Source organism: Phalacrocorax carbo, chromosome 11, assembly GCF_963921805.1.
Source record: "Phalacrocorax carbo chromosome 11, bPhaCar2.1, whole genome shotgun sequence".
Classification (NCBI taxonomy): domain Eukaryota; kingdom Metazoa; phylum Chordata; class Aves; order Suliformes; family Phalacrocoracidae; genus Phalacrocorax; species Phalacrocorax carbo.
This window is the reverse complement of record NC_087523.1, coordinates 14,463,292-14,483,510: the sequence shown is the minus strand read 5'-3', so window position 1 is coordinate 14,483,510 and position 20,219 is coordinate 14,463,292. Positions and strand designations below refer to the sequence as shown.

The following is a 20,219-nucleotide window of genomic DNA, read 5'->3' as shown; positions in this document are numbered from 1 at the left end:
GCCCTACTAAGAATGGTTTTGAGTTACTGCTGTTGGAGATATCTCCTCCTGAAGGGTATGCAAAATTCTATGTTCACATTAACTAAAGAGAAACAGCAGGAGTATCTTTGTAATCACACAGCTCTGCTAGTCCTGATAACAAGAAGTAGGATTTTTCACAGAGGAAACAAAGCTGAGTGAATGGCATACATGTTTCCTCTGTGAATTCCTTTCAGTTTAAGTTGCAGGAAAATGTGTAAGTAAGCACAGACGGTCTGTGTTTGAAACCCTCACAAGAATGTATTACCATTTTGAAAATTCCTTCCTTCCATCTACTCGTGACTGTGCTGTGCCCGTCGGTGGGAATCTTGTGTGTGTCTGTAGATACTAGATACAAAACTGGTGTAACACTCTGAGAGAGGGAAATTGGAATTAAATACCTGGATCAGTACAGTGTCCTATTTGATTCATGAAACTCTACAGTCTACAATTTTTACTTCCTTACTTTTGTTAGGAGCTGATTTTAATTAACAAATTTAGCAATTATATAAACTGAAATGATGCATACGGAGAAGAGAACACCAGTGTTCTCAGTTCATGGGAGCGCTCTCTGTATTACTTGCAGAACTGGAGCTCATTATGTTGTTTACCTCTGGAAATCATCCTTTCTGTATTCCTTTTTCTCAAGCGGCAGCTTCTCTATGACTGTGTTGCCTGGAGTATTAAGATATGAAAAGGTAATCCTGTAACAGTTGGGATTCAGTAGCTCTGCAGAAAAAGGAGGAAAAATACCCCCAACCTACAATGCTCAGAGAAAAGCCCAACCCTATAATTAAGATAACACTTCATTTGACAACTGAACAGGAGCCAAACCTTCAGTCATTTTGGAGCTGGTATATTTCCACCAATTATTTTAAATCTCTTCAGTTGCCAGATATTGTTGCTCTTCTGCTGTCTGGCAGGACACCAGTGATGCTGATCTGTGATCCAACCAAATGGGAAGAATAAATTACAGCAGTGTAACTGGTACATTCTCAATCCACCAGAATTAACCACAAATGGAAATCAGACCATCATGAGACCATGACTCTGTCTGCAGAGGAGACCATGTTTAAGGTGTACTCTTCAATGAATGAGAATGTGGAAGGGCTCCATGATGATAATTCTGCTTCTCATATTTTAAAGAGAATTATCTTTAAAAAGTTATAAAATCTGTGTTGTATTCATTCTGTAAGTGCGTACCTTGAGTTCTCCAACTCAGAGAGCAAGGTCTTCTGACCAAATTCCCAGTTTGTGCTGAATTTTTACATATTGCTGCCATTTGTTGTTGAACATACAAGACCAGGTGTATCAAATTGTTTTGAGTTGAAAGCGCACAGATTTTTCTGCAGCTGAATTAGTATCCTTGTAACCTGGATATATGCTTGCCAACTGTTGGTGGTTCTTAAGTAAGCTTGTGTCCCAGGATATGAATTTCCTTGAAACAGCTCTTGGATTTGCTGATGTTAATCTCAGCCCTCTTAAAAACACCAACCAAGCAACCAACCAACCAACAAAAAAAAACTAAACCACAAACCCCCTAAATTCCTCCCTCTTAATAGCAAGGAAATCTCCCAGGAAATAAACCTCTGCTTGTCTCCCAGGGTGATGCTCGTGAGAGAAAGAGAATAGAAGGGAGGCTGAGAACCCTTCAAGTGCTGTGGTGAAGCTCCATTGTATATGACAAACTTTCACTTCTCAATACTGTCATGCTGTTTGTTTTTGTTGTTTGATACATAGTTTCATTAGAAATTGTTCAGATACACTTTTGAAATTGATGTGATAAAGCTTCTTAAAAATAATCAGTGTCAGATGTTTTCTGTAATGGATTGCAAACTGATTTCCTTGTCCATTGTTCTCCTTCCTTTGCTAGTAACGAAAGTGCCACAGACGCAGTGAGCTAGTTGGCTGTTTTCCTTACTGCGAATCATAAATATGAAGTCCTTAACATAAGCACATCCTGTTCTAATTTGTGAAGTTGTTTTCTAGAGAAAAATGAAGTGCATGTTTTTAAGCAACATAACAATAAAAGCAGATGGAAATCTTATTATCTGCAGATTTGTAAAGGGAGTCCTATGTAGGAGCCTAATACAATTTCATGTAAAAGCACAATATTTTGGTTTTTTTATTTAAATTAAAGTGTTTGGTATGCCCAGAAGAAAACATTTCATTATAGCTTTGTCCTTTGCAGTCAAATAACTCCTCTCATCTAAGTTTGTGCATTTAGGTAGTGTACTCTGATTTTTTTAAATTTTTTTTTTTTATTTTTGGAGACATTGAGTCAATCTTTTGATAATAAATGTTCTTACAAAGAAAAATTGAAAGTATCTTATTTTAAAACTTGATTTTTAGATATATGAATCATAATTTTCTTACAGATGGATGCTGAGAAAGTTGAGGTTGGTGTAATTGGGAATAAATACAGTGCTAAATCATGTATGGAAAGGCTTGTTGCTTAAATGTACGATCTTGCTGTCCTTTCCTGCGTCCTTATTTAGAGTGGCATTGCCTTTCAAACTAAATACATAAAGTAGCACTCACTATAAAAACAAGTTTTCACAGCTCTGCTTTAGGGTACTGGAAGTTTTATTTATGTTATATCTCAAAATCTTACATCTGAGGCTGGAGCCCTGCCATCTGTGGTTAACTGTGCATTAAGGAGACGGCTGCCAATACAAGTGTGCACGAGGGCAAGTAAGATAAGTTGGAAATCATCTGCTAGAAATAAGGTAGAAGAGGTAGAAGCACATCTCTGATATAACTAGAGCTTGTTCTTTAATATTTCCCTGCTTTAAGCCTTCTGTAGCTCTCAAAGGACTTTTTCCCACATTCCCTTCCTCCAGCCAAGTAATTGCCTAATAGATTTCCATTTTAGCTTTGCATTATTTTGGAGTTAGTTCACAGACTGAGGAGTGAAAAAAATACCTTCTAGCATTGGATATATCCTGATATGCAGAGAAGATAAATAGTATGGTTTTACATCTCTCTGAAGGTCAGGCGCAACTGCACTCAAGTCAAGGCGATCGTGGCTGAAAGACACGGTAAGGACTGCCGCTCTGCAGACAGGCCAACGCGTGCAAGTCTGTTAGTTTTAACTCTACAAGAACTTCCAGGCCTCTCATTTCAGTGAGACATGCAGAGTGTGGTGTCATCCTATTATCTGGCTGAAACGTGAATCATGATTTGTTGCACGACCGAGCACTGTTTGTCATGAGATTCTGGTGAGAAATTGATGGCTAATGAAGTTTGAAAAACCACCGGGGTTAGATGTTTTTGAGTGCCGGGTCATGGTGTTTCACTGAGGAGAGGATTTGCATTACCTTAATGTGTACGTATATAGATTAGGATGGCATGTGCTTGTTTTAGATCCCTGTTCAAAATATGAAGTGCAGAAATGCTTTGAGATGTTTAAATCCATTCTGCATATTCTCTACCACATGGTAACTATTTTTATGACTTGTTTCTATTTTATTAGTATTTTCAGCAAAACCTCTGGCTGCTGGTAGAAACATTCTAAGTTCATAAAACTGATACAGGTAACAGGAGACAAAAAGGCCACCAGCGTGAACTGACAGAAGTTGTTTAAACACAATACGTAGTTACCCATCATAGTCATATGATATTTGTGCTCAAATAAAATTTTAGTACACACACAGTTAATTCCATGCATTCACGAAACAGGGTGAGCTGAGAAATCAAACAAAACATGGCTATGATTTCCAACGGTGTTGGTATTTTTGTATACATACATTGTTTCTTGATTTCTTCCTCACAGGTGTTAGAAATTGGCTGGTAGAAACCAATAAGGAAGAAATACTCTGAGAGCTTAAAGAAAAATAAATCACTGATAAGCAGTGGAACCTGTAGCATAGGAGAATGCTTAAAGAAGTTCTGCACATTGATGGGTTTGAAATTAACGATAACAACATATCAAACAGCTAGATAGTGGTATTGACGGAGAACTGTAAATGTAGGCGTTGGGAAAAGAGGAAACGCTTTGAGCTTAAAATGATCCATTTGTTTTCCAACCAAAATTATTAACATTTTCTGGGCGGGAGGGAGATGGGAAAGGACTTTTTAGTTTTACCTGCAGATTCATTTTTCAAATGAGAAAGGGTAGGTTTCATTAGAAACAATCTCCTTGTGTTTCTGAAGATGAGGAAAAGGCAAATTCTGGTTGACATTCATTTAGGTTTGCTTTTCTTATATGTGCAGCAGTCACCTGAACAGAGTTCTGGGAACGTGTATGGAAAATACATAAGTTTGTGACTCCCATGCATTGAATTACTGCATGACCTCTCCTTTACTTTTCCTGCTCTGCTGCAAAATATATTGAACATCTGAGGATTTCTTTTTTGCACCCAAATTTACATGTCAATAAAACAGTATTATACACAGAGGAGTAACTAAGGAACACAGAAGTTAATTAATCTTAAGATTACACAGGACTGAAATGTAATTTTAGAAACCGCTCTGAGTTTCCTGGGTAATTCTGTTATCCTGGGAAGAACAAAGAAGTCCTGGTACTTTTCTGCTTTAGCATCTGATATCAATGAGGAGTAAGTTGTTTACTCTTGTTGAGCAGCTAATTCCCAGCCATACAGGCAAGCTCGCTCTTGGCAAAGTGCTGCCACTATTCCGTGCTGCCTGCTCTTAGTGAAAAGGAACAGGGTAGCTGTACGTATTCTCCTTCCTGTGATGATCAGGGCAGCAGCCGTGGCATCTCAGGGGCAACCGTTTCTGTGCTGGGAAGCAGAAGTGGGGTTTTCGTGTCATGCTGAACCCCTGCTGTGTTCCTGAGGCACCATGGGGGATGTGTGGTGTGTCCCCAAAGGCCAGGACTGTGGGAACACTTTAAACACCTCCTCTTCCATGTTACAGGCAGTGGGATCTTCATTCCTCTGTGAATGAATAATGACTGTGATACCTGCTTAGACAAGGTGTATTCTACCATCGGTGCGTACAGAGAACCTGCTCTAGTGGGTGATTCAGAAGAGGTTCTTAATTTGTGCCTCCCAGTTGCCCGCAGGACAACTAGATTTGGTTCCTTAAACTTATGTGGTAGAAAACAAAAAGTTGCATTGTTCCTCCCTGAGAATAGAATGTGAGAGCCAGCAATTATAATTGCTTGCTCTAAAAGGGACAATCCTATCAAGTCCATCGCATTAGTTTAATTGGTAGTGAATTTCAGGTGTACAACTTATGTAAAAGGAATGCGAGGAACACAAAGGCACAGCACGCTTTTTTGAAAAAAAACCTTTACTACTTCTGTGTAGAATAAATGGTGCCCCCTATTAAAAATAGCTGAAGAGTGAACAGGAATGAGATGAAGACTTTTTGCCAACTTGTTGGAAGCAAGCACACTAATTATAAACTATGATAACTTCTGTTTTTTAAAACTGCATCTTTTTAAGGAACAAATGTAACCAAAAGCACAGGCTTGTCATGTGGGAGGAGTTGTTTTCTTTTAGCTGAGAACTCTTATTTCCAAGGCTGTACATCAAGGGAGTTTTTGCTTCAAAGCTGTCTATGCTGCAGAATAGTAACATCTAATGAAACTGATAGTTAAAACCTCAACTCTCACACCATAAGTGAGTTGATATAATAGCACCTGCAACTATTGCACATCTCCTTTGATTTATTTCACTTTTGATCTTTACCACCTGCTGGACCAGCATAGCTTTGTTCATCCTGTTTCTTGCTGAGATGTTTTTAAATTAACCAATAAACCAAACAAAAATACATTAACAGTCTATGCTTATCTTTACATGAGCATTATTTGGGCTCAATAAGAAAGGACAAGAATAATAACTGATCAGCTATCCAGGAAAAAACAAGCCTCACACAGAAGAAAGAGATCAAGGCTACATTTTAAAATAAAACAAATTCCTGTCATTTAAAGATTGCAATTTATTATGCAGCATTATGTGCTACAAATTTCCCTGTACTTAAAGACCTGACAATGTTCTTACTTTAACGCAGTTGCTGCTCTCGGGCAAGTAGTATTTTAAAATCTTGTTGTTTTCTAGGTTTGAAAGTAGATGATGATATGAAAAATCCACAGGTTTATGTCCTAGTTATTCATTTGGAAATGAAGTGAATGGTGGAATGTTTACTGTTTTGTATGCTGCAAAACAATTTCTCTAACCAATTCTTATAGAATATTCTTCTAAATAGTATTTTTATTAAATTTTCTTCCACTGGGAAGCAGAGGTGCTCTGACAATCAGTTTTGCTCCTGTTGCGGTAAATCTGGAGGAACACCCTCTTCCACAGTGCGCACGTGTGTGTGCGTGTGTGTGTGTGAATGGTGGAAGGAAGGCTTATCTCCACAGTGATAATAGGCCTTTGCTCCTAACAAACACAGCTGTTTTTTACCACAAGAAGGTATTTGTCCTGTTGAGGAAAACAAGGCTTAAATTAGTTTCTGGAATACTGACTTCCAAAGAGAGAAACTTATGCATTTGGAGTATTAGTTTGACAGGAGTCAGTTAATATTCTTTTAAAGAGAAGCCATGTGAGTCAGTAGTAGAACAGAAGCCAGAGTGTTTTTTAATTATAATTATTTTCACTAATCTTCCAAGCCCTGAACTTACTGTATTCCCAGAGAGTTTGTGACACTTCTGTTTTCTTTCTTTCATTCCCATGTTCTCATCCCTAGTAAGATGCATTTATTTGAGTTTTCATAAATAAAAGAAAAAGGAAAAAAATACCCAGACCCAAAATCCAAAACAATCAAACCCTTGAGAATGAAAGCTGGTTTTGCAGAGCTTTTAGAATTACATTGGTAGTATTTATGTAAATCACATATGTTATCCATTTACTGGATTAACATAACAATACAGAAAATCCTCCAGGGTGCTAGTGTATTATGAACACATCTGCTATCTGAGACAGTCACTAGATACAGAAGTGAGTTTGGTTTGTGGAGTCGTACACTGAAGATTAGCAGAGTCCTACCAGTTGAATGCAATGCAACATGTTTCACTCTGTTTCCCTTTATAAATCTTCAGGTAATTACGGAAGAGTTTCTCACAGTCAGAAGACACCAGCTGCTTCTCGGCTGGGCCGCCTGGTCAGGAAGGTAGCAGCTGGAACACTTCAGCAGCAGATCTCAGCCCAGGCGGGTGCTCAGCCTACCCCCAGCTAGGGGGAAGATTTTTATTTTCTTAGGGTATTAGGCAAAGGGCTGCTAAGATGATTAAGGGACAGGAGCACCTCATATACGAGGAAAGGCTGAGAGAGCTGGGGCTGTTTATCCTGGAGAAGTAAAGGCTCAGGGAGATCTCATGAATATGTGGAAATATCTGAAGGGAGGGTGTAAAGAAAACGGAGCAGACTCTTTTCAGCAGTGTCCAGTGACAGGGCAAGAGGCAATGGGCACAAACTGGAAAACAGGAACATGAAAAATTATTTTTATTAATGGGCATGACTGAGCACTGAAGGGTACTTGAAATTATGTGTTTAAAATGTCACTGTGAGAATAAAGTACCTTATTATTAAGGCAATGAGGCAATGGTCCACTAGCAACATTGTTGATACTCTTCAGTTTCCCTTATCCAGGGAACCCCACTTCTATGCTGTGCAGCAGTATGGTGTGTAGGCAAGATGAGATTATCCAGCCTGACTCGGGAACCCTGTGGTCAGCTTATCACAGGAGGCATCTGACCGCTGATTAAGCAGGCCTCTTAGCAGGGCTGAGTAGACTGTGAAGAGAACTTAGGTCACGTATCTACCCTGCAAGATTTATTCAAGATTCTCCTAATTTAAATGAACAGGAGCAGGTGCTTAAATGTTGCAGGTTGTGATAACATTCACTGTTACTCAAAGTAGGTCCGGTCCAGTCCAGTGAAAATGGATTTAAAAAAAAACTTCTTAGCAACCTGAGAATTTGATATGGCAATAATTGTTGTTTATACAACAATCTGAGAAATGAGTTAGAAATTTGATATCTAACCATTAAGTAGTCATAACAGGAATTGTTTCAATTATGTAGGGATATGTTTAGTCAAGTAAAAGCATTTCTTTAGAAATACCAGCTGCTTGATCTGTTCCACTATCAAATTATTTTTCAGTTTGGAAAATCGTATGCTATTTTTCCATAAGTATGTATTGTTTCAGAAACAGATTAAAGGGAGTCGGTTCATTGACTATAAACACCTCATTTATTTGAAGTAATTATGTGAAAAATTTCTTCCAGGAAGAATATTTGATATAAAATGAGTCAGTAGTATGTCCTAATGTGTCTGCATAAATGAGTCTTTGTCTCAGTAATTTAGAGCCTGTAAAGCCATAATCTTAATAAACTTCACAAATTACTTTGCTAGTGACTGTTAAACTGGAAGCGTTATCCACTCTAGAGGGAAATAATTGTTTTCATACTTGTTTATTTCTGACTATCACAGTAACTGTAAGGTATTGTTTTTGATGTGATCCATTATACAGTTGTATTTAATAAGAGAGATGAGCCATTTTGTGTTATAATTTCATAACTTTGGAAACCAGATATTCAGTCATCAAACATTATTAAATGAATTCACTCAGAAACATTCAAATAATTACCAGAAAGAAATGAAGAATATAGTTGGTTCATTCTTGGTTTTTGAAAGTTATTCCCTGCTAAGCGAGGTTCTCTACCATTCCCAAATAGGACCTTACTATGTGCATAGCCTATTGAACAAATGAGCTCCCATGCTCATTCAGCAGATCACTTATGCATTGGTCTAATATTAAGTTTATTAACAGGCCTTTTTAAATCACTGTGATAAAAGTGCAACTTTCATTCTTTCTACTTGTGGGGGCAGTGTACTGAAAAGCAGATCTGAATCATGAGTTGGTGGCTTTTGCCTTTCCTTCCTACCCAGAGCTTTCTACTTCTGTATTGCCCTAAATTATTGCCTAGTTTGCAAAACCAACTAGAAACTCTGTTTCCCCTGTATATCCATCTGCAACTTTCAGTTTTGTAGGCTTGTTTTCCAGCTGACTGACTCTGGAAAGCTTTATGAACATAAGTCATGTTTAAAAAATGGGCTTAATTTTTTAAAATTATGAATATGGTTAACATATAAGTTTGTAAATGCAATTAATTGTTTTCATAAATATGACTAAGAATTCTGTAATATAGACAAGAGTCAATGAAGCATTTCCTAAGACAATTTCAAAATGTGTATATCAACTGTTTTGGCATAAAGAGTGGTTTAAGGAAAAACGGTAATTGGGTACGTTTCTGATGAGTTTCTGAAGGTGTTCATGTGAAGCCCTGTGTTTTTATTTTCATCAGTGATTTTTGCAGTGTGTACAAAGACTGCATATTAAATTTGACATTTAGAGATGGTGAGAATTGAAATTATGTTGGTTTCAGTACAGTGATAGCATTTTCTGAACTGTATGCAGAGTAAAGCCCATTGAGAAAGTCTTTTAGATCTGTGTCTGGGATCTAAAAATGCAGGAATACACCATGGTATGGAATAGATTATTCTGAAAACTGATGAATCTGAAAAGTATTTCATGGTCATAGTAGGTAAGGAATTCATTGTGAGTTGAACTCTAGGATCAAGTGCTAGAATGAAGTTTATGTAATTCTTGTATAGGTAAATAGGGGAAGGGGAAGTAAACCCAAAGTTTTTTTGAGAGAAAATTTCAGCATTTTTTCCTCTGATGTTCCCACTTGTTAAGGATTTGATAGTAAGTAAAGAGACAAAAAAAAAATACCTGAAAAAGAAGAACTTGCAGAAAGATTTTAAGTTCTCAATTTCTAAAGCTTATCAGAAAGTGGATTAAAATTAAGATTTATTACGGTGCATAAGAAACTTGATGAAAAAAATGCTTAGCTCTAAAGGGCTCTTTAATTCTGCAAGAAAAGATGCATTCAAATGGGAAATTTGACTTTTGAAATAGCTTTGAGGGTGATAAACATTTGGAAGAAACTAACAAAGGACAAAATGGATTCTTCATTCCTTGTGGTATGTAAGACAAAACTGAATGCCTTTCCAGATGATAACCTTAAACAAAGTTAAGCAATTAGGCTGAATGCAGAGGTAGCTAAGCTTGTCATATTCTGGAACTCATTCTAAGTGTTTTAGGGATTCCTGTGGATTTGAATTTGACAAGGCTATAAATTTGGCTGTAGTTCATGAAGCCTAAACTCCTTCACAAGTGCTTTAATTAGCTGGAACAAAGGGAAGAGAGATCAGAAAGACAAGCAAGGATGGGACAGTGGAACAAAGGATGATCTTGATGAGAGCTGTATCAGCACATGGAGATTCTAAAAAAGCAATTTTGGAATTACATTGCACTGTTTAGAGTTTAACTGTATGAGCTTCATGAAGAGAAAAACAATTCCATCTAACCCAGCCTTTTGCCAGTGTAGTCTTGTTCTCCAAATTACTGCATGTTTTCTAGTCCTTTGTCTTGTTTTGTAATGGATCGTAAAAATGAAGGATGTCCAGATAATCATTGGTACCTCATCTATTACAGTATCATTGGGCTGAAAATTACCCTTCAGTGGTGTGTGATTGTACTATTAAATGGAGAGGCTTTGTATTATAGTGAAAGTTAATTATTAGTAAGGCTGTGAGAGAATTGCCACAGTAAATTTCTAAAATACCCTGTGCTGCAATTGAACATTTTCAAATATCTCAGTATTTCTGTGCGAAAGGGATCATTAATTCTCCATCTATAGAATAAGTGGACTGCTTGGGACTGAAAAATCCAGAAGCTATCTGTGATGAGAAGTGATTTCAGGTTTTACCTCCAAGTTTACCTTTCAGGGCCAAGGATTTGGTGTGTAGGGTCACTGAGGATTCTTTAAGCCAGTGGTCTATATCCGGAATGTGACATTGAAGACTTGGAACAGGTAAGTTTGCATTTAATTCTCTGGGTATGTGAAATAAAATAACGCTTTTGATCAGAATGACTCATGGGAAGGGCTGCAGCCACAATCTGTGAAGGGAAGATCAGCCTTTTCCTTCCCAAGAGTTCTTAATGTAATTCAGGCTCTTGGACATTAGGGCTCTTAGACTGTATGCCATGGAAATGTTACTGGCTTGGACCAGAATCTGGGATTAATGGTAGAACTGATGAGAACTGGTGCATGTAATATTTTGTTCCTGAGTTTTTCACTGGCTTGCCTGTCACCACAGTGGTTTGCCAAAACGTTGTTTCTCTTGTTCTGCATATCATTAGAGGTAAAGAGTATTTTTTGAAAGCTAGCTTGGTTAGAAGATGCAAACAGCTACAATTAGATCAAATCCTGTGTCTGCATTTAATTCAGTAAACCTCCCCCCATTTAAAGTTTCTCAAACATTTTGTGGCAAATTATGTTTTATGGCAAAATCCCCCCCCTTTTTTTTTACATTGAAAATGTCTTTAAGATGGTTTATTTTTACTTTTTCTGTACAAAGCTTTTTTCATCTTTCTCTGAATATGACTTGAGTATTTGTAACATCCTTATGAAAGTGAGGTTATTTATAAAATATTATGCATATGAGATGATAATCGTTTCAAATGTTAAATAGGTAGTATTTTAAGTCCATATTAGAACACTTTGCAAAGCTGTTAAGGCCAGCTGATTCAGGTGTTGTACTGAACTTGTCTTCTTTTTCTGATTCTTTTAATCTGCAGCTACAGGTAGAATATACCAGGAGCTGTTGGAAATCGATATTCTTTTATTATAATAAAAAATACATCAGACAAAATTGTAACCCCCAAAATTGATAAGTGAAAAAATCGTAATTTGAAAACATTTTTTTTCAAAATTCCTCTTTAATAATATCTCCAGAAACCAGCCCAGAAATATATAAAACACATAATCCTAGCTTTTAGAAGCATTGCCTAACTGAGATTGCAGCTAACGAATTGTGAGGCCATTTCAGGGGAGATTATTTTGTGAATATAGACTAGCACTAAACTTGAAAAAAAAGAAAAGCAGATATAATAAAATGTTGCATGAACTTATTATTCAGTTTCCAAGTGTCATAAAGAAGTCATAGTCCTGCTGGTTAAAACCGCTGGGTGACTATGGGTTTGATGTAAAAGTTGTTTCTCTTCTGTTGGTTTCTCCAGCATCATTTTTTTTGCTGAGATCTTTTACTGACTTGGATCAACTTTATCTACTGAAGTTTTCTTTACTCCAGCTATCTTTTAAAGTAAACAGATGGGTTTTTTTGACACCTTAATCTATTAGCTTCCTTATCTTGTTAATTTTTACAGATTGTGGTCATGGCTGGTTTATAAGTCTGAGAGTTGTCTTAAAAGCAAAACCTTCTGTATAAGGGTATTGTGAATGCGAAACTTAGCAGGCACGGTCTCTGAATAGGATCGGAAATGTGGGATTGTGTGCAAGGTAGTTACTTTTCAAACCCCTTTTGTCATCATTTGAGGGCCAAAAAAGATGAAGGTGGGGAATTCCATTATTGCTGTATTTTATTCTTAAATAGTGTTTATCTTTACTATGAAGACTCAAGGGAAAGGTTGAAACCATGCTATTTATTTATCAAATTAATTTTATATAGAAGTAACAAAAAACACCCCCAGTATTTTATCATAATGGATATAAAGAATCTTAAGACCATGCTGCATGTGTGTGATGTCTTTTTTGGTAAAGACTAAAGCACCAGAAACTAAGGCGATATGGAAGCCTAAACAGATTGTGGTTTTCATTTTTTAAGCACATGAACAGGTAGAATCCTTTAAATACTTGTAAAGTCAGTGATCAGAGTTGCAGCTGTGAGGAGCAGCTGTGGTATTTTAACAGCTTATTACCATCTCATGGAGGCATGATACCTGTCTGAGTGCTCCTCATCTGTTACATTTCCAAGCCAGGCAGGTCAGCTGCCTTCGCTGCTGCCAATTTGTGTGTACTGTCTAAGGTCAGAATCCCAAACAGGCCTTAAACTGCATCATTCTGTTACTAGTTATTAGGGGGTGTGATTTCTGTATGGGATTATTCATATACTGTGAGAACAAGTTTCCCCTGAGAAGTGGACACGAAATATTTATGCTAGGGCTTCTGAACTGTATTCTCGTGAACAGATACTCAAGAGAGCATATCCTAATGTAAAGTGGGATTCCCAAACTGTCAAGTATCCAGCCACAAGGCAGGCTGGAATAAGATTTCTCTGGAGCTCCCAAACCTGGGATAGGTGACACCACAGTTATGGACTCGAGAGCACAGACCAGGCTAATGGCATTACCAGTAAATTATTGGTCAAGATTAATTTTTTCTCCATTTACTTTGTTTTGGGGTAATTAAAAAAGAAAAAAAAATCCAGTAAACTGTTTATTTTCACACAGCTCCTGGCATCTCGGAGCCTGAGAAAGGATTTTTTTTTTTACACCTTTTTTTGACATTTAGATTTTTATTATTTTTCCACATCAGCCATATTGATAATAACCTGTATTTTGGTTTTCACTGTGAAATTCTAATTCGAAGTCCTCAAAGAGCTACAGCAAACCTACTAGCAGGTGAAAGAGTAGTTTTCAATGTTGAAGAGTGCAGTTGGCACCCACTTTGCATTTAGAGCCAATGACAAAAGACACACAGTTCTCACTTAAATCACAGTTTTTGGAGGAGAATTTTTATGAGGTGAAGTGAGGCATAAGCTTCCATATTCTTCTGTCAAATTTTGAAAATAAGACTTAAACTTCCCATTTAATTAGGTGTAATCTTGTCCTTTACGTTTATGACAGGTACAGATATATTTGTGGCATTTATAGGCAGACTATTTCCTGCCATAGTCTAATGTCACAGAATAGTTGATGTGTAAATTAATTACAATGACAGATACTTTGTTTCTTGTTACTTTATTAGTAAAGGAATATATGATTCCAAAGGTTGTTCTACACTTGAGAAATATGCAGTACAAAATGCTGAAGCAGTCCTGACATCTAAGTGAGAATGTGAATATTTAGCCTGGCATATGGTGATAGGAAGATGGTGATATGTTTTGACAGATATTGTAATTTAACTGTTAAAGTAAACACACTGTCAGACAAAAATGGTATGGTTGATGAAAAGTATGTACTGTATTCTATTCCTATAGTTTCTCCATTTGAAGAACATATAAACATTTATGACATTGGTTATCTGGAACATCTGTAGACTCTGAGTGAGAACCAATGACACTATCTCACATTGCAGTGATGCATTTTCCAAAATTAATTATTTTATTCCCAGAAAGAATACTGCAGCATTCCACGGTGGATACTTACCAATCTGAGTATTACTCATAAGTGAATTCTGAAGATTACCACAAAAGAATAAAAAAGACACAATCACAGAAAGATCTTCCAGGTCCAAGAGCAAGCAAAAATGTTTGGTCCCTTCTTTTCTCTCCCTTTGGTTATAGGCAAAGGAGGTTATGGGCAGTCCACAGGAGGGCCAAAAGCACTCAAACCTTCAAAAGAAGTTAATTATATATGTAACTGCAAAAGTCCTGGAAAATGTCTCATAAGAGTCAAACCACCCAGGTGCTCAAGTCTTTTCAATACCACACAACACTGTGGAATAAATCCTGGGTCTACCTCCAGGAGAAGTGCTGTATGGGTCTGCTGCAAGTGCACCCTTTCAAAGGTAGAGCCAGGGGTCTCAGAAGCCGTGCCATGGGACGTGCATGTGCAGGGCAGAGGCTATGCTGCCTTGAAGTGCTGTGGTTGGTTCTTGCTTGGATGTCTCTGCTTAGCCCTCTGTGTTTGTTGTTGGACTTCGGGAGCTTCATGGATAAATACCTTTCATATGCAGACATGTTATTAAATGGTACAAATTACTTCTTGGCTTTATTAAGTGTGTTGATTTATTCAAACTGAGGATCTGACTCATAACATCTGTTCTGTTGATCTCTGTTATTCCCTGCATTACAATATTCCTATTTATTTTGTAAAAAAATTTGGAATAGTTTGTAAGGAAACACAGGAAGCCAAACTTGTGTTAGATGCAACATTTTTCCTTAGAGAAGCTAGATATTGGCATGTACAATGGCCAGATGCTACTGTACTTTCACAGATACTTTGCTTTTCTGCCAGGAAAAAGATCTGAATACATTAAACGATATATTAAATGTAGCATAATACAGCTTCCTTTTATTTGGTTCCTTTTTGCTGTACAGTTAAATGTGCGTTATTGTAGAAATGAGATAATTAGAACTCTGCTGGTCTCAAATTTAGATTTGACCCAAGGCTTATCTCATTTTCTGTTACCAAATGTAACTAGACTGCAATATATTTTGAAAGTTTCAGAGGACCTCTCTGTCAGTAGCTGCACCTCTCTGCCCAGTATATCTCAGTATGTTTTTTCATTACATCAGAGAATTATCTGGAAGCTTAAATAATTGTGGCTCCACCATTTTCCAGACCTGAGTTTGATCTATTTAGTTTCTTTTTGTGTAGGAGCTTTTTCATAACTTTGAGCATCCTTTCCTGTTCTCTGTAGGTTTTTTTCTTTTCTGATGTTTCACTTCACTAAAGGAAAGAAGAGGGATAGAACCACCCACAGTATTTAGGTTGTGAGCTTATTGTGGATTTATTGAGTAGTCAGTAATGGTTTCATTACTGACTTCAATGGTGTAACTGTTTCTGAGAACCCTTTAAAATGAAATTTCTAGGAGTTTTTAAAATAAATCTGGTGGGTTTCCCCCTCCCTAAACTTCATGTCTGATCTGTCCCTCTAAAAAAATCGGAAGATTTTTCATTTTCCATGGAAAGGAAGGTGTTAAAAGTCTCTGGAAAGGTAAATATGGCAAGGTTACCAGAGTTCAGCAGTGCTTACTGCAAATGAGTATCAGCACTTCAAGATCTCAGGTTGCCTATTTCTTCCTTAATTACTAGTTAATGAAGGCCATGTTCTTGAACTAAAATGTAGGAGGAAAACATCAAATATGACTCAGAAAGTCTCTGGCTTTTCCAAGCTTTTAAATTTCTCTAACTAGAATAGATGAAGTGACTGCAACAATAAGGATTGCTCCTTTGGAAACCATCTAATGTCATGTTTTTGCCAAAGAGTCTTCAAGAAATCCGGAAAGATCAGCACTGGTAAAGCACAGGTTTGCAATTGTGCAGAATATTTGTATGAAATTCATGTAAGTTTTAATCTTTAAAAGTGCATGATATCATTATTGCACACTATGCTTCTGCGCTGTGTTATATAGAAAAGGTTCTCTGCATCACTGCACTGTTTGCAGCATGCGAATACAGAGGGCTCATTTTAATAAGAGACTGACACAATATTTGGCTAGGTTCATTGCAGTTATTTCTATTTTAAAAAATATATTTATTTATAACTATATTTTAAAAACCCAAAACCAAAACAGAACAGAGCCAGGATCAGCCAGCCTAAACTCCAGGCCCCTGAGCCTAGCGTCTGCTATTGGGTAGTTACCTGTGAGCGCCCAGGGCCAAACAATAGAAACGTGTATTTGCGGGAATGCAGGGCAAACAAATACTTGTCCCTTTGCATCTACCCACAATTTATAAATGAATTCAAGTTTTCGTGACTCAGGTGTTACTAGCATGGAAGATGTCTCAAATCATTTGCTGAAATACAGGAAGGTATAGTTGGCTTGTGTTTACTGGGTGGTGCAATCCTTTTATTTTAGTTAGATGCATTATTTTGCTTTGGAAAAATTATAATGATTCTGGTTCTTAGCTTCCAAAGAAGCTAAATCACTTACAGAAAGCAAAATCTTAATCCTGGCTATTTTTTAATTAACATATAATTCTCAACATCTTAGAAACTTCTTTTCACTATTACTGTATGCAGGGTAAAGCAATAGGAAATCCTGACTGACAGGCTAAAGGTTAAGGTGTATGTGTAATCCCTGAAATGCAGAACTATTTGGCAATACTGAAAAAGGCTGCTTGATACAAGGCATTAACAAAATGCATTGTGAAAGCTTGGCACCCAAATTAACGTGACTGCCAATGTCAAACCAAAAACTTTGCTAGCAAAACAGTTTGTCCAGTACTAAGCAGGCACCATCATGGCAGATTGAATGAACATTCATACAGGGGTACCATCTGTTCATAATGGCTTTTGAAGAATAGCAGATGAAAATGCACTGAAGACATGAAAGTGCAAGAGTGAACATCAATGGGAACAGGACACAGTGCTTACAAAGCAGTGATGGGATAGGCCAGCTAATACAGGGAATAAAACTGAAGTCACTGGTGCAGAGGAGAATGTATAAGCGTACTCATGAAAAACAAAATAGTCTTGGGGCAGCGAGAGAGAACCATCATGAATAATTATGACTACCAGTTATTGCATAGCTGTTTTCCTTGACTGAGAAATATTAGAATGCTAGAATATGGAGGGAGCATCCTCTCTTCCACTCTAGAGAGGTGGTCTCATAGAGGATGGGTCTGTCATGGTCTTAGATACTTGGCCAAATTTATTTGAATCGTTTTCTGCAAAACTCACACTTCTTGCTCTGGTGGTCTCTGTTTCAGTCCTGGGAGTGTCAGCCAAATTTGCCATCATACAAAGTGAATTATTTTTCATTTTAAGTCACGTAGCCTCTGGTCTTTCTGATCATGCTAATCAAAGGAATGATGTATGAATATAGAATTCTCTAGATTCTACAGAATTCTCTATTCCATATGAATATTGAATAATATTCCATAGTCCCTGGTGGGAATGTGTTACAGGTCAATTTTTATGCCTTAGCACAGAGATGAGCCAACATCAGCACTGCAATACCCAATTTTCAAGTTATCTTTCTGTGGGAATAAATTCCAAAGTTGAAAGTCAAGTAATTTGTATGTTGCAAGGATGGACTCCTATGAAAGGGTGGCTTCTGGGTGGTGGGGCCAGCTTGGAGGAAGTACTAAGCAAAGGCTATAGCTGAACTTCTTTCCTCTCTGGAACACAGGTGCCTAGGCCATTTGACATTTCGGTTGCTGGGTATGGCACCATCTGGGTGATCACTTGCGGGGCTCCCCCCACCTTGGCCGTTATCCGTGATTTCTGTCTAAATCAATGGCCTCGTCACCAATTCCTTATTCTTGGGGTCATGGGACCCTTGCTCTCCCTTCTTTAATTTGGACCGTAAAATTTTTTCTTGGTCCAATGCACCTGACAGAGCCGTGTGGAGTTGCTGAGTGATATTACGTTCAGCTGTTAGGTGGGTCAGTAAAATTTTTATTTGTTCTTGCAAGGCTTTGACCGTTTGCCATCAGTTAGTTTAGTCGGGTGCTTCTCCTCTGGAGCTGCCACAGGAGCTCTTTCCAACACAACATGCACCATGGCCTTTCCGTTTCCTGGCTGCACCTTTTGTTCCTTAGTAAGTGTGGTAATTCATTCTGCCACCGTTTCTGGATTATGCCAGTTCCTATGAGCCCAGGTCATTCCTGGTGGAGAGGGGCATGCATTACACACTTTCAGTTTTTCAGTAACAGGGGAGCACTACTCAGATCTCTCCCGGCTTATTGCTGAGAGATCACTTCCCGGCTCTCCCTGCCTGCTCTTGCTAGGTGGAGGGCCAGTCGCCCCTTACGGACCTTCCAACACAACAGCTTTCAACTTCTCAACAATAGGAAAGCAGCTAAGCTCTTGCTTTCCTGGGCAGCCAGAGCTTATCACTGCTCCAACCTCTGCAGCTTATTGCTGAGACGTTACTTCCCAACTCCCCCTGTCTGTATTTACTGGGTAGAGAGTCAGTATCCCTTACCAGCTTCCCTGGACAGGGAGCCGGTATCCTCAAGGACCTTTCAACACCAAGGGTATCCTGTCCACGATGCCAGTTTAAATGTTATGTCCCACCAGAGAAGAAGGGAGAAATGACTCAGGTTTGCTGATCCTCATGGTGTGAATTAAGGTGAAACAACACTCAAGGTCCATGCACACACATTGCCATTAAGGTGAAATGACACTCAAGGTCCATACGCAGTCTTTACTTTCACTGTGTAAAATTGTAATTGCATCGACAGGGACCCAAGAATATTTTAAATTTTACTTCTTAGCTTAAGTCTTGTGTTACCCAATTAGTTCAAGTCTTGTGTTACTTATTAAGAAAGGGAGAAACGATGAACAGAAGAAGGAAAGGGGCAAGGGGGAGAAAGGGAGAGAGAGAGAGATCACCGATCTGGGTTCCAGCGTTGGTCCAGCCAATGGAGGGGTGTCTGGTTGGTGGGCGTGCTAGTTCAAAAAAGTCCCCCCAGTGGCACTTGCTTTCCCCCTTTTATGTCTGCTGGTCGCTACAGACTACCTCCCGAGGCCTTTGCGACTTGCAAGTGTTTGAGACATTCATCGGAAGGGCTCAAGGAATCTCCACCCCCGTCCCCTTATCGAGTTCTGTCTGGTGCCGATTGGTTAGCGTCCTCCCTAGCTATGTACATTAGCACGCATTCTCCTTACAAGAGTGGGGGCAAGTTTTCTTAGTCCTGAATCGAGACGATGGTCATGACTGTCAAATTATGTTTTGCAAAGTTCACATGGTTCAAACAGTTCTTTGTTCCAGGGCTTACAAGTCAGCCTTGGTGTTAAATTGTTAGCTCTTTCCGTTGGTCTCCTACACCGGTCATCATAATGGCAGCCTTGTGCCCAGCAGCTCTGCTTTGAGGGAGTCTGAGTGTGCTTCTGCCCCCCCAGCTGCAGCTAGATGTGCTTTATAGGAGAAACAGCTATGGATACATCTGAGGGGCAGGCAGGGGTGCAAGTCCTGTTGGTGGCTGTAGGGGTAGGTGCTTTGAGTATGCGTACAGTAGTGGGTTTTTGAAAGATTTAGTTGCAGTTTTACCACACTTGATATTCCAGTAGAGTCTAGGCAAATGTTGATAGCCTGATTATTCCAGCTGGGGAGGGGTTAGGCAGTTACTTAAGAAGGAGCTCTTTTATCAGGAGTGGGCAATAGGACATCAATTTTAAGTGTATTAATGTATTTACTTCTGTTTTGTGTATCTGAATATCAAATCTGTATGTCTCTCATACTTCCAGTTTATTTGTATCCTTTACCTAAGACAGTGATTTAGATACATTTTTTTCCAGAAAAAAAAACCAAACAATTGAGGGTTTTTATTATTCAAAGCTATTAATAGTTTATGAAGAATATAAATAACATCATCTAACCCACTTTTCATATAAATCTTTTTTTCTTGTAATTTTTTTAAGTGGTTCTTTATTTGTGACCTAATATTTCTGTAAATCTGGACAGTAGCTTCAGCTAAGGAACTGAAATTAGCTTATTTTAATTACAAAGCCTATGAGAAATA

General features: G+C 38.1%; 1 long non-coding RNA gene across 1 annotated transcript in view; it reads left to right on the top strand.

Moving 5' to 3' along the window:
- Positions 1–20,219, top strand: part of LOC135315369 (uncharacterized) — a 115,510-nt gene that overhangs the window by 49,198 nt on the left and 46,093 nt on the right. The window contains exon 2 of the long non-coding RNA XR_010374820.1: positions 10,787–10,872. This is a non-coding gene — a long non-coding RNA (uncharacterized LOC135315369). The remainder of the gene's footprint in view (positions 1–10,786; positions 10,873–20,219) is intronic.